A 14,374-nucleotide genomic window follows, 5' to 3' on the forward strand; every position below is an offset into this window, starting at 1 on the left:
TGTAACTTCTGACTATTAAGAACAGATAATTCTAAAAAAGGAGAGATAAAGTCTGGTTTCTTTTGGGGTGTGAAAATGTAGAGGGGAGGAAACAATAATTTCTTTCAGATAAAATTGAAAATCTAATCTAATTAAACATGTATATGCTGGCTACTGGGTATGCAATACCAAAATGAAAAACAGCTCCTGACTTCAAGAAGCTTACCTTCTGCCAGAAGGACATATTGTATATAACAATTTGAGGTAGAAAACTAGGACATACAACTAAAGAAATTGGGAAATACTCTTGTAAAAGATAGCACAGGAGCTAAGCCTTGAAGGAGTTCTAAGAGGTAGTGAGGAGGGAGTTCATTCCAATTGTGTTGTGCTGTTCAGTCATTTTTCAGTCATGCCCAACTCTTCATGACCACATTTGGAGTTTTCTTGTCAATGCTACTGGAGTGATTTGCCATTTCCTTCTCCAGCTCATTTCACAGATGAGGAAACTGAGGCAAACAGGGTGAGTTAAGTGACTTATCCAGGGTCACACAGCTAGTAAGTGTCTGAGGCCAGATTTGAACTCAGGAAGATATGTCTTCCTGACTGCAGGACCTGCACTCCATCCATTGCACCACCCAGATGCCCCCTTTTCCAATGACAGAAGGCTGCCTATGCAAAGGCATGATGGCAGGAGATGAAGGGCTGGAGAAGAACAAGCATGCCAGTTTGTCTAGAACATAAAGTACAGAAAGTCTGGAGAGGTTGGCTAAAGCCCCATTTTGAAGGTCTAAATTCCAAACCCAAGGTTTTATATTTTATATTTGAGGCAATAGGGATGCACTGAAAGCCTTCAAGAGAGGGTAACATGGTGGGATCTGTGCTTTTACAGTGAGGCAGCATAGTGGATACAGCAGTAGAGTTGGAGTCAGGAAGACTTGAGCTTGAATTCTGCCTTGGACACTTAACCAGCCAGAGGACCCTTGGGCAAGTCTTTCAGCCTCAGTTTCCGTATTCATAAAATGAGGATAATAATAGCATGCACCTTGCAGGGTTGTTGTGAGGATGAAATGAGATAGTACATGAAAAGTGCTTTATAAATCCTAAATTGCTATGTGAATGCTAATTATTATTATTGTTATTAGCATATATTAGGAGGATGGATTGGAGGGGGAGAGAAATTGGAGTCCAGGAGTCCAAGTTTTTGCAGTTGTCTAGGTGAGAGGCAACGAAGGCCTGAACCCTGTGAGTGAGGAGGAGGGAATGTATCAGTGAGATACCGTGGGGGTCAGTCAGTCAGTGAACATTTATTAAATGCCTCTCCCATGCCAAGGGCACAAAGAAAAAGTGAAAGACAGTCCCAGCTTTCAAACAACTCACAGGGAGAGGCAACATGCAAACAAGCTATATACAGGATAAATTGGAAGTAATAAACCGAAGGGAAGCTTTAGCATTAAGGGGAATTGGGAAAGGCTTCCTGTAGAAAGTGGATCTTGAAGGGAACCAGGGCTGATTAGATATGGGGACAGAAAAGTCAAAGATGACTCCAAGGTGACTTGAACATTGGCGGTGCCTTCACCAGATAAAGGGAAGGCTGGAGGGTGTGTGGGCTGGGGGAGGGGAATGAAGATTCTATTTTGAACACGTTGGGTTTGAGCTTTCTACATGACCTACAGTTGGTGATATGCAGCGGGCAGCTAAGGATGTGGGACTAGAAATCTAGAGTCTATGGCTCCGGTCAGATCTTCAGGCTTTCAGAATCTCTGTTGAGTTGGGGAGATGTGGCATGTACCATTTGCAGATTCATTTCTATTTCCACAAGCAGTGACTTCTGTGTCAAAGCTGTTTGATTCTTCCTCAAAGTGTGGCTTGACCCTGGTCAGAGCATCTGAAAATATGGGTAAAAAGCAGGGACCTTGCTACAAACTAAGCGTGAGCCTATGGGTATACGCTCTCTACTTCCCCCAAATGGAAGAAAAAAGTCATTTCTAATAGTCTCATTATAGAGTTAGACATGAAAGCTCAGAGATAGCCCCAGTGGGCAGATCATACGAGCACTCAATGAGAAAGGATGTTATTGATAATGGTCAGCCTAATTTCTTAATTGAATTTGAGTGCTTACGTAACATGTTGGCTAATGTTTCAGTTCTGATTCTGTTGAATTTTTATCTTTTAAAACAGATCCGTGTGAGTGGGGCTATGCAGTATGCTAACCCCTCTCTGCTCTTCATTTCCCCTCAGCTTAACTGGTCTCCTGTCTGTGTCATTTCCCTGGGAGGCAGGGCTGGAACAAAGAGACGCTCTCAGGCCATCTGGTATTTAATAAAAAGATATTGACTGAATGATAGCAGTGGTTCTGGTACAGGCAACTTCCTTCATCTTCATACAGAAGCTTGAACAGCCATTGGGGAGGTTGGGTCAGATGAGCATGAAGACTTGCAGGCAGTGGGGCATGTTTGTAATGTCAGAGGGGTGCTGACTCCTCATGGGCTGGCCTTGTGTGCTCTAGGCAGTCAAGAAGCCCAGGGAGCTGTTTGAGCCGTGGATCAATCCAGCCTTAGGGCTAGCTCACTCTCTGCCTTTTAGGGAGAAATTAGCACAGCCTATAGGGTAGGACCTTAGAAAAGATTTCTTCTCATACTTTTTTACTTTATTTTTAAATTATTTTTCTTGGTTTTTTTCTTTTGCAACATGCTAATACGGAAATATGTTTTGCATGACTTCACATATATAATTGATATCATATTGCTTGCTTTCTCCAGGAGAGAGGGAGGGACAAGAGGGAGGGAGAGAATGTGGAACTCAAAATTTTAAAAAATGAATGTTAAAAAATGTTTACACATAATCGGGAAATATTTAATGAAATAAATAAAAATATGTTTTTAAAAAATGTTGCTTCTACAACAGCAGATCAACAACAGATAGACTCCTGATTGAATAGAGTCCTTGGAGAAAAGTAGAGAAAGTTTGAAAAAAAAAAAGCAGGATGTGGAGAATTGCTCTTCAATTTGAGAGTTGTGGTAGTGAAGGGATGAGGGCTAGTCTCAAGAAGCAGTTCAGGGTTTAATCTCAGATTAGAAGTAGTTTAGGTGGCTTTGTGGATAGAAGGCTGGGGCTGAAGTCTGGAAAATCTAAGTGTAAGTCTAGACTCAGACACTTAGTAGCTGTGTGACCCTGGACAAGTCACTTAACCTCAATTTCCTCAACTGTAAAATGGAGTAGTGGTAAAACCTACCTCCCTGGCTTGTTGTGAGGATCAAATGAGGCAATATTTGTAAAGTGCTCAGCACGGTGTTTTTCCCCTAGTAGGTATTTTATACATACTTATTCCTTCCCCAATAAATAGCTAATAAGTTGACTCCTTAGTGGTAGCTAACTATAATATTATGAAGTAGATACGTATGGTTCTCTGCTTCCATACTCAGGTTCCTAGAATCTGTTTAGACTCACCCCAAATTCAACTACTGTTTATAAGTCCCCATATTTTCCTTTGAAGCTTCCATTCAAGGCTGATCTAATCACAAGGCAGGCATCATGGCATTGCCAAAGGACATTTATTTAAAATAGAATGTAGGATAGGTGTGCGGACATTCCAGTAGGTTTCTGAGCTCAGTTGATGTGGATATTTGCTCCACTAAGGTAGCCATAGTCTGCCTACCCACTATTGATTCAGGAATGACCTCCATATCAGTCATGAGTCAATTCCATTCTGTTAAAAGTTTCATTTCTGTGCTTTTCATATTGGATATACCATATCTAGTGCCTCCAGCTTCTTTTCTTGAAGAAAGAATTTAAGATGCATAGGTGGAGAGGCTTCTGTGTGCTTTTGTCTCTCTCATTCCTTACATCTGAATCATATTTTCCAATATGTTAAAAAAAAATCTTCTCATCTGCCCACTTTTGCATTGAAGTCATAAAGAATACGTGGACTTACTTTGGAGGGTCTAACCCCGGCTATATTTTCACCTGACCTCTTAGATGACTCAGACAATTTTATACCAGCCAACCTACTCAACACCCCACCATGTATCAAACCAGAATCTTATTTTCTACTGGCATAAACTATCCTCCCAACAAACTGGTAGGCAATCCTAGCTCTTATAGCCTCCTTATTATTTTAATTATGTCTATACTTTAAACCAATAAATTCTAATTTTCTGCTGTCACACAATGCTTCTTATGAACCCTAATCAACAAACAACCTCCTTAACCTTACATGGATCTCAGGTCAGCCTGTAGAGGAGACATTTATTATTATAGACCCAATCATCTCTACTTCCACTTTCGGGCTATGTAGAAAGCAAACTACTAAATTAAAGGGTCCTAGTAATTAAATAGCACAAACAATGAGATTAAGCAACTAGGGAATGATTTACCCCAAAGCCATCTTCTTGCTGCTATAACTAGGAGTAGGAGGGAGAAAATGGACTTTTCTTCCCTCTACCTCTTTGTTTTTTTGTTTTTTGTTTTTTTTTGGAATCATATGGGGAAAGGGAAGAAGTGCAGAATGGGTTAGTAAATGAGAAAATACTTTCTTCTACTGGAGGGATAGAGGATGCAAAGAAAGGTGTTGCTAACTAGTATGGTAGGAGTAGTTCCTGAGGTTCTCCCTATACCACCCAAGTTAGGCTAGATTTTTATTTAAAAGGTATTGAACCCATCCTAAGAGACTAATTGGACCAGGGGACTAAAGCCTAGGCCTGCCAGTATAGCTTCCTAGTAGTCTGAGTACAAAAAGGCCAAAGCATGGGGAGCTCCAGATGTGCCCCTCAGGCTTCTGACCTATAGACTACCATGGGCAACTACAGAGACAAGGAAGGGTACGTAACTCAATGGTGGCTGCATTCTTATTGAATAACCTTCCCCTGCTCTGGCCAGGCAAACTTCCTTTTACCAACTTTGTGAGTAGCACATTCCATGTCAGTCCTGACCCTTAAGTACCAGACTTGGTCAGGCAGGTCAACACAACTGAATGGTGTTCCTCCTTAGGCCCAAGGTCTCTTGGTCACCACCTCATTCCTTCTATCTGATCTGTTTCTTTTCCCTCTTTGCTCCCCTATGTACCAAAACTCAGGTGATGGACATGAGTCAGCTCTTTGATCAGAAGGTGCTGGGTACAATCCTGGCTGGAGCTCTCTGCAGATTCCCCGTCACTCCAGAATGGCCACCATAATTCCATTGGCTATGCTCTTGGAATTCAAATTTAGCCTCAGTCACTTACTCACTGTGAGACCCTGAGCAAGTCATTTAACCCTTGTTCGAGTTTCTCCCTCTATTAAAAAATGAGGATAATAATAGCACCCACCTACTAGGGTTGTTGTGAGGGTCAAATGAGATAATAATTATAAAGTGCTCAGCATGGTGACTGTAACAGAGTAAGCATTATATAAATACCAGCTATTATTATTATTAATCAGAAGATAATTGGATTTATATCTAGAATGGACTTCAGAGATCATGTAGTCTGGTGATTCTCAAACTTTTTGGTCTTAGGAGCTCTTTGCAGTCCTAAGAATTGAGGACCTCAGAAAGAGCTTTTGTTTATGTTTATAAATATCTAATGGTATTTATCATATTAAAATCAGAATGTTATTATTATGAAAATAGCTTTGATCTTGAGGACCCCATGAAAGGGTCTTGGGGCCCTGGACATACCTGGAGAACTGTTGCTCTAATCCACACCCCTGTTTTGAGGGGAAGGGGGTTTAAATGCCCAGTGGTAGGTGGCAAATATAAGGGCTGGAATGCAAAGGGTGGATTCAGGGCCTGGATCAGGCCACTGATTCTAGATCCATACACATACTCATTGTTGTTGTTGTTTGTCCTTTGTTCTTGAAGAGGACCGTGACATCAGGAAGGTGATGCCATGACATGCAAGTGAATTGGAGTTAAAGGAGGGAGGCGTGTGCAAAGTCACCAGCCTCACTTTCTCTTCTGGAACCATCTGGATCCAGTGGCCAGATATAGATCAGGATGACTAGAGATGACCCTGGATGCAGTGAGAGACCTTGGCCTTTTTAAATCTAAGGTCTTTAACAGGTCTCAGTTTGACTGGGGCAATGCTCATTCAGTGATTAAGGCTGGGTAAGAAATGAGGCAATGGTTGCTTCCCTAGTCAAAAAAAAAAAAAAGAAAGAAAGGAAGAAAGAAATCTTGGAGGGGAAGACCCTTTGGGTTTCTGGCCAAAACAGAAACAATTGCTATTTACATTCATTCTGAGCCAATTAAGGCCCAAACAATGACCAAATGGGTCTGGGACCTGTTGTTGGACAATCCATGAGAGACAGAGTGATTTGGATTTAAGGCATGGTCCTTGCAAAGCACTTTACAAATATTATCTCATTTCATCCTCATAAACACCCTGGGAAGTAGGTGCTATCATAATTTCCATTTTATAAATGAGAAAACTGAGGCAGACAGAGGTTAAGTGACTTGCCCAGGGTCACACAGCTAGTAAGTGTCTGAGGCAGGATGTGAAGTTAGCTCTACCTGACTCTAGTTCCAATACTCCATCCAGTGTTCCACCTCGCTGCTTCAGTCCTTTCTACTATGGCATGTTAGTAACATTGCCTCCATCAGGGCTTTATTAACTGTTCCTTTCAGACCCTGAACATTCCTTTAGGGGTACTGTGGAAGGAAGTTTGGTTTGCCCAATTGTGCTTCATTTGGGCCTGCTCCCCCCCTGCCCTCCCTCCAGCACTCTCCAAGACTGGAATTTCCGGGCATGAACAAGAATGAAACAGGGTTCCACCCCCTCAGTCAGATTTGGAAACTTGACTTCAAGTCCTCAAAACTCTTGGGCTGTTGCTGTTGGCAAGGTCCCATCTCTCAATGCTGGATCACGAATTTTTCAGTCTGTTCAATGTTTATTCAGAATAGGGGGTTGTTGCTTGGTGTAGAAGTCCAATGGAAAGAACCCCAAGCTAGGGATCAGGACACCTGGACCCTTGTCTTGCCTCTGCCCTTAATCACCTGGACGTGCAGGGGGGAAGAAACTACGCAGCTTTCTCACTTGTAAACCTATGAGATTGGACTTGAATATCTCCCACTGGCCTTTCAGTCCCCCTACTCCATGACCTATTTGATCATGAGACAAGGTTTGAGTTCTCTGCTGTCACCTCATTAGCTGGCTGACTTTGGGCAAGCCATTTAATCTCTGCAGGCCTCAGTTTCTCCACCAGTAAGATGGACTAGATGACCTATAAGGTTGCCCCCAGCTTTTTTTTTTTCATCCAGACCTGTGATTTGATCAGGTGTGGCAAACTCCCAATGTGGAAAATTTCTCCACTGATAGCAGATTGCCAATTTATCTGTAATTTGCTACCTTGGATGGCTACTTAGGGGCACTGAATGTCTAAGTGCTTTGCCCATCGTCACACAGCTAACATATGTCAGAGACAGAGTGTGAATCTGAGGCTTCTGGACCCCAAGGTCTAGTTCTTGTTGGCAGTTCACTGGGTGGGTGTGTATGTATGTTGCTCATTTCATAGACACATAGGCAGTGTCCACAAGCTAAAAGCAGAAAACAAGGCCATATTTCATGAGGCCATACCCCCTCTCCAAAGTCCCACCAAGCTTTCAAACTCTAAAAATCCTACTTTCCCCCACCTTGTATGGGGCCTTCATGTGAGCTTCACACATTCCATTGGAATATTAGCTCCTTGAGGTCAGAGACTGTTTTAATGTTCTCCTTGTATCCCCAATAATTTGAACATTGCCTGGTATATAGTAGGCATTTAATAAATTAGCTATACTGGATGGAATTGGATAGTGAGTGCTTGTTTATTGAGTTCAATCAATCGATAAGCATTTATTAAACCCCTACTATGTTCCAGATGCCTACTACGGGTCAGGTGAGGTGATAGGAATATAGATACAAAAGTGAGACAATACCAAATTGAAATGAATTAAATCAGGACATCTAGATGATTCCATTTACCACTTTCATTTTAAAATATTCTAGCTATTATATTTTTGTCTTCCTTCCCCTCAAGAGTCTCTTGTTTAGCCACATTTAGCAAATCACCCATGCGTGCCTGGATGCATGAGTGCATATGTGTGTGTGTGTGTGTGTGTGTGTGTGTGTTTCTTAGTTCCATAGACACATAACCAGTGTCAGCTGGAGCTAAAAGAAGAAAACAAGCCCGTACTATAAACACCCACTCCCTTCCCTAACAATTTGTGCTGGTTAGAGCTGAGCCTTCTAATATTAGGAATAATAGTGTGAGGATAATTTCTCATCATCGAAAACAATCATGAAATGATGGGTGACTCACTTCCAAAGGAACACTTGAGTCATCTAGATCAGCCCCTAGGTTGATCAAATGGGGGAAGCTTCTAACACAGGATACTTGTACTAGGCAACTCCTATCTCTTCTCACTTGGTTGTTTGTGCTGTATTTGCCCCTTCAGGCAATATTTTATACTGATTATAGTTCTTGCCTCCCTCATAAAACCCTCTGCTGAGCTTCTGATCTCTGATCTGAAGCTCAATCTTCCAGCCCTTTCTAGTCCAAGAATTCTTATTTTGTCCAACCTAAGGCCATTGAACCATTGTCTCAGATGGTTTTGTGATACCTTGTTTGGAGAGAAGAACTAGATTCAAGTGCAAGCTTTAGCTGGTTGGTTACCTTGGGCAAATCATTTAACCACTAGGAACCTCTCTGTGGCTCATTGGTTTTGCTCAGTAGCCAATGTGGTTCCCTGGAAAGGGTGCTGGATCTGATATCAGAAGACCAGGGTTGGAATCCCAGCTTTCCTACTTATTGGCTGTGTGACCTTGGGCAAGGTACTTACCCTTTGTCTGCCTCAGTTTCCTCATCTGTAAAGTTGGGAATAATGTTAACAACACCTACCTCCCAGAGTGGTTGTGGAGATAAATTGAGATAATATTTAAGAGCTTTGTAAACTACACGGAGAGCACCCTGTACACATCTCTAATTCAACATAAAAACAGACATCATCTTTCTTCAAAAAACTCTAAAATGAAGGGGTTGGAGTAAATGACTTTCAAGGTCACTTCTATCTCTAAACCCATAGTCCTCTGAACCTATTGTCAGCAAGAAAATAGGCATTGGGCCTTTCTGATTTTATTAGTGTGGAACCCTCTCCACCAGAGTGGATCACAATCCTTTTAAAATTTAGTGCACAGGTCTTAAGGAGTTGCTTGAGTCTCAGAAAGTTGAAGTGATTTACCCATGCCCTCACAGCTAACAGATTTCAGAGTTGGAATAGACCTTCCCAGTTTCAGAATTCTGTCTCCTACCAATCTATCCCTTACCCAGGATTCTGTGTCCTACTTCAAGCTGTCTCTTTGTAAAGTATGGATGATAATAATACTTTCACTATTTAGCCTCCAAGGTTGTTATGAGCATCAAATGAGATAAAGCATGTAAAACACTTTGTAAGCTGTAAGCTTTTTTTATTCAGGCTTCCCACAGACAAAAGAATTCATGCAAAAAATGCATACACTTATAGAGCAAATGATTTGTAATTTTTACCCTCATATATTCCATTTATGTTCACATTGCTTAATAGAAGTGTAAGGTTGCAGTAATATCTAACAATGCCCTAGAAACAGTCTATTTTAAATCTCCAACAAAATGATAAATTTAATCAATGGTTCACAGTCTTTCTGAATTTCTCTCTGACCTCCAGTGAATTAATACAATCTCTCAAAGACCACAGCCAAACAGAAAACAAAAAAATTGTTACAAGTTTCCTGTCTAGTCAGAGGATGGGTACTGGGAGGAAGAGGGAGAAATTGGAAGAACAGCCCAAACACCCCTGACATTGATTGCTATGATAAGCCCAAGCCAAGATTGGTGTATCAAATAGTTTTTGACAATGGTGAGGGCTGTCTAGCCATCTATCCCCTGAATCCATTTGACAAGTAAAACAAATATGGAAAACAGAATGTAATCCATTCCAAAATAGTCACTTGAATCCTTTTAAAAAATCTATTAGGTATTGTTGGAAACTCCAGTGGAACTGTGATCTCCATTATGTGGATGTTGCCTCTACTGATGCAGATGCACATTGCAGCCTACTCCTGCCTTTCTATCTTGTGTGCCTCCCATCTATGTTCTCCCATTGGGTCACCATAGGGCACCCATCCAACGTGCTGAGCAGCTTCTTCACTCCCTCTTGATGTCCTAAGGATACCGGTAGAGCCCATGAGCCATCCATTGGTTCTCCCTTACTTTCCAATTATATTTTGACAATTTATTTATTTATTTAGGCAGTTGGGGTTAAGTGACTTGCCCAGGGTCACATAGCTAGTTAAGTGTCAGGTGTTTGGTCTGAGGCCATATTTGAACTCTGCTCCTCCTACTTCAGGGCCGGTGCTCTATCCACTGTGCCACCTCGCTGCCACTATTTATTCTTTTGAATGCATCCTTTGTTGTGGTTCTCCTTCAGAGTTCCATATTTGCCATGAATTCAAGGCCTCTACACCAATATTCAAACCAATCTCAAAAGCAAGAGGCACAGATTCTAGTGCTGGTTCTGCCACCAGCTAGCTATGTGAATTTAAATAAATCACTTCATCTCTCTGTGCTTCAGTTTTTTTTATCCACCAAGTAAGAGAGGGTGGTGGACTAGATTGCTTCCAATGCACTTTTCCAGTTCTGTTATTTATGTTCTTCAGTGAATTATCTCATTTTTTTGTCTTTTTATCCCCAGCACCAAGCACAGAGCCTAGCACAAAGCTATTTAATAAATGCTTGTTTATTGATTGATTGATCCCCGATCTCTGAAAGGTGACCACTTTCTCCACTGGTACAAATTAGAACCCTTCTGCAACATCTAATCCTATGTGATTCTTTTCTATGTTATTGAATAGATACTCTATGGAGGAGATAGTCAATGCACTGATGCTCTAATTATTGGCATAATTGTAATTAGGAAATCATGCAGTACTTAATTCATTATTTTGGTAAGATCTGTGATATCACTAATGTGGGTATTCTTTCCATCAGGGTAGATTGCAAACCTATCCATGTCCTCTCCTCCTAGATGATCCTTGCCCATGTCCTTTTGTACTTCTTCCCCAGAGCATTTCCCCTACAGGCTGCCCTTCCTCTATGTCTTTGTACATTCCGCAGGGTCCTATGCAGCAATCATGCTATTCATCTGTTATTTATCACTATTGCTATATGACCAGTCCATTTTCCTTTTTGATTAAACATTCCTTCACTGAAATCCCTAACCTCACGTGCATGCAGGTTACCCTTCATGCCTATACACATGTATTATAAAGCTCTTTTTTGCCCTTTGGATCACTCAGAAATTTGATGCTTTTGGACATTGTGTATCTAAGGATTCACATCCATATGTCATCTCCAGGAGGACCCTGGTGTCAACAAGAGGGAATTTTGTCAGGGTATATAGCTCAGGACTGTTGAAAACATTGAACTATTCCCCAAATGAAATCTTAATGATGTAATTCCAATGTAGTTTCCCAAGTAGAATCTCTCTTTTTATGGCATTTTAGATGAGTAAAAAAGCACTGGCAATTTAACAAATCAAATTAACAGGAATTGAAATGTATGACAGAAAACCAAGAAACCAGATTACATGTTAAAAAATATTTAAAATGCCAACAACATTGAAAATAAGAACAATGATCTTTTTGGCAGCCTATCTTTCTTTTTAAATTTATGATTTTTTAACATCATATTTATTTCTGGATATGTCCCTGTCCCCCTCCCTTACCTAAGAAGCCTTCCCTTGTAACAAAGATTTAATATGAAAGAGACATTTTTTTTTTTGCAAAACCAATGTATCTTCTGAGACTGTGAGTGTATGTACTATTCTAAACCCATAGTCTCCAACCTCTTCAATGAAGGAAGGAAGGTGTATTTTCTCAACTGTTCTCCAGGAACAAGTTTGGTCGTTATAATAAACAGCATTCAATTTCATTTTATCATTCTTTCGGTTTATATTGTTGTACTTATGTATATAGGTTTTCTGGTTTTGCTTATTTCACTTTGTAGCAGTTCATACAAGTCTTTCTATGCTTCTCTGGATTTTTCCTACTCATTTTTTCTTATAGTTAAGTAATATTTAATTATATTAATATACCACAATTTGTTTAGTCATTGCCCAAATGATTATGGAATTCTATCTTAATGAAGTGGTATCTAGTACTCTTTAGTTATAAAGGGTATAGGTTACACCATGTCAAGGTGTCATCCACAGTGGTATGTAACTATCCCTGAAAGGAACTCCTTTCCTTTCTCAGCCAACTCCCCCAACCCAACCCAGAAGAAAGTGACAGTTTCTGTCCTTCTGTTAAGATAGAGCTGGAAAGAAAGATTTGCCTGGAAGACTGAAGTCTCAAAGGAAAGGGCAAGACTTTCTCCTGTTGAGGGGAACCTTTGTGGCTCAAGAGAGGATTAGAAAAACGAAGCAGCCGGTATTGAAAATCATAGGATCAAATATTTTGAGTTACAAGGGGCCTTAGAAGTCATTTAGTCCAAACCCTAAGAATGTGAAGCCTAAAGAAGTTGTGACTTTCATAATGACAACTAGTATAGAATCAAGCTGATATTTGAACCCAGGACTTTTGATTCCAGGTCATCACTCTTAAAACATTTTTTTAAAATTATGAACTTAATCATCATCAACAAACACAAATATTTCAATATACAAAGAACAAAAAGGATTGTATATGAAATCATGACCATCTGTTATGTACAGGAAAGCACAGACTTAATAGCATAGTAACAAAGTTGTCATGTTTGTTTACGCTCCCTCCGAACTTCTTTTTGCTTTCTTCTGTGTATTCTAAAAATATTTTATTGGGGTTCTTTGGTTTCTTTTTAAAACTTTGACTGCTCCTTCCCTCCTTCACAGAAGCCCTTGCTGTTGAGTTGTTTCAGTCATATTCAACTCTCCGCAAGCCTGTGTGGGGCTTTCTTGGCAAAGATACTGGAGTGGTTTGCTGTTTCCTTCTCCAGCTCATTTTATAGATGAGGAAATGGAGGCAAAAAGAGTTAAGTGACTTGCCCCAGGGTCACATAGCTAGTAAGTGTCTCAGGCCAGATTTGAACTCATAAAGATGAGTCTTCCTGATTCCAAGTCTGCTGCTTTATCTACTGTCCCACCTTACTTGAAATAAATAAGTTCAGTCGACACATTGTCAATGTCTGAAAATATGTGTTTCATTCTGCACTTCTAATCTATCACTCCCGAAGAGGTAGGGGTAGTTCGCTTCATCATCAGTGATCAGAAGTCATGATGGGTTATTGTACTGGTCAGATTTCTGTGTTGTAGTCTTTCAAAGTCATTTTCTGTTACCTTCTTGTGGTCTTTACAAGTTCTGGTTCTTCTCATTTCATTCTGCATCATTTCGTATCAGTTTTCCCAGGTTCCTTTGCATCTGCCATATTAATTGTTTCTTAGCACAGTGGCATGTGGTCCCCTCAATACATTGTACATCACTTTGTTCATCTATTCCTTAACCAAAGGTTACTCATGCTCTTTCTAGGTTTTTTACTTGCTGTACTGAAAGATTCTGGTGTTCTTTGCACCATTCCTCCTTTTAAGAGTAGAAGCCAGCCAGCCAAGGTGGGCAATGGTAGGGAAATACTATTGCATTTTAAAACATATAGCTTACAATTTAGAAAGGATTCTATTGTTGTTCTAAGTTTTGAAAATTTGATGAGATTTTCTGGATTCCAAAGGTGAAAAACTATGATATGGTACATGGTTCAACCCAAGGCATTCTATGAATGTGCTCACAGGGTTGAGAGAAAATAGAAGAAATTCTGATGGGGCCAAAGTGAAAGAAGTCATTAAGGCTTTGAAAGTATCATATACTCAATGCTGTCTATGTTGTTTTATAGAGGATCATAGATTTTTAGCTGGAAGGGACTTTAGAGGGCATTTGGGTCCAACCCCTTCACCTTACAGATGAGGAAAATGAGGCTCCAAGAGGTTAAGAGAATTGTCCAAAGCAACTAAATCCATTGCTGCATCTACTCCGTAACTTCCTCCATCCTTAGTGTAATTCAAGATATGAGATGTACCAAAGGGCAGGGTGGGAATGAACAAGCTCTAACACATTGTGTATAAGGAATCACTTAGGAGAAGAGATATAGAGAATGTCACCAAAAAATGTTGGATCAAAAAAAAAAAAGGATCGGATGAGGAGAGGATGGGATGATCAACTGAGGCCCATGTGCTTCACTGGTTTCCTCATGATGACAAGAGAACTTGAAGAAGGCCCCTAGCCCATTGGTTGGACTTCCTATGGCAACCTAATGGCAGGAAATGGATAAGAATTACACAGAAGATGGAGAGGTGAGAGGGGTTTCAAACTTTGCCAATTATTTGGAGGGGTTTTCCATATCAGTGAGATCATAGATCCAATTGGGGGTTGGAGGTATTCTGA

Source organism: Phascolarctos cinereus, unplaced genomic scaffold, assembly GCF_003287225.1.
Source record: "Phascolarctos cinereus isolate Bilbo 61053 unplaced genomic scaffold, phaCin_HiC Scaffold_9;HRSCAF=440, whole genome shotgun sequence".
Taxonomy (NCBI): domain Eukaryota; kingdom Metazoa; phylum Chordata; class Mammalia; order Diprotodontia; family Phascolarctidae; genus Phascolarctos; species Phascolarctos cinereus.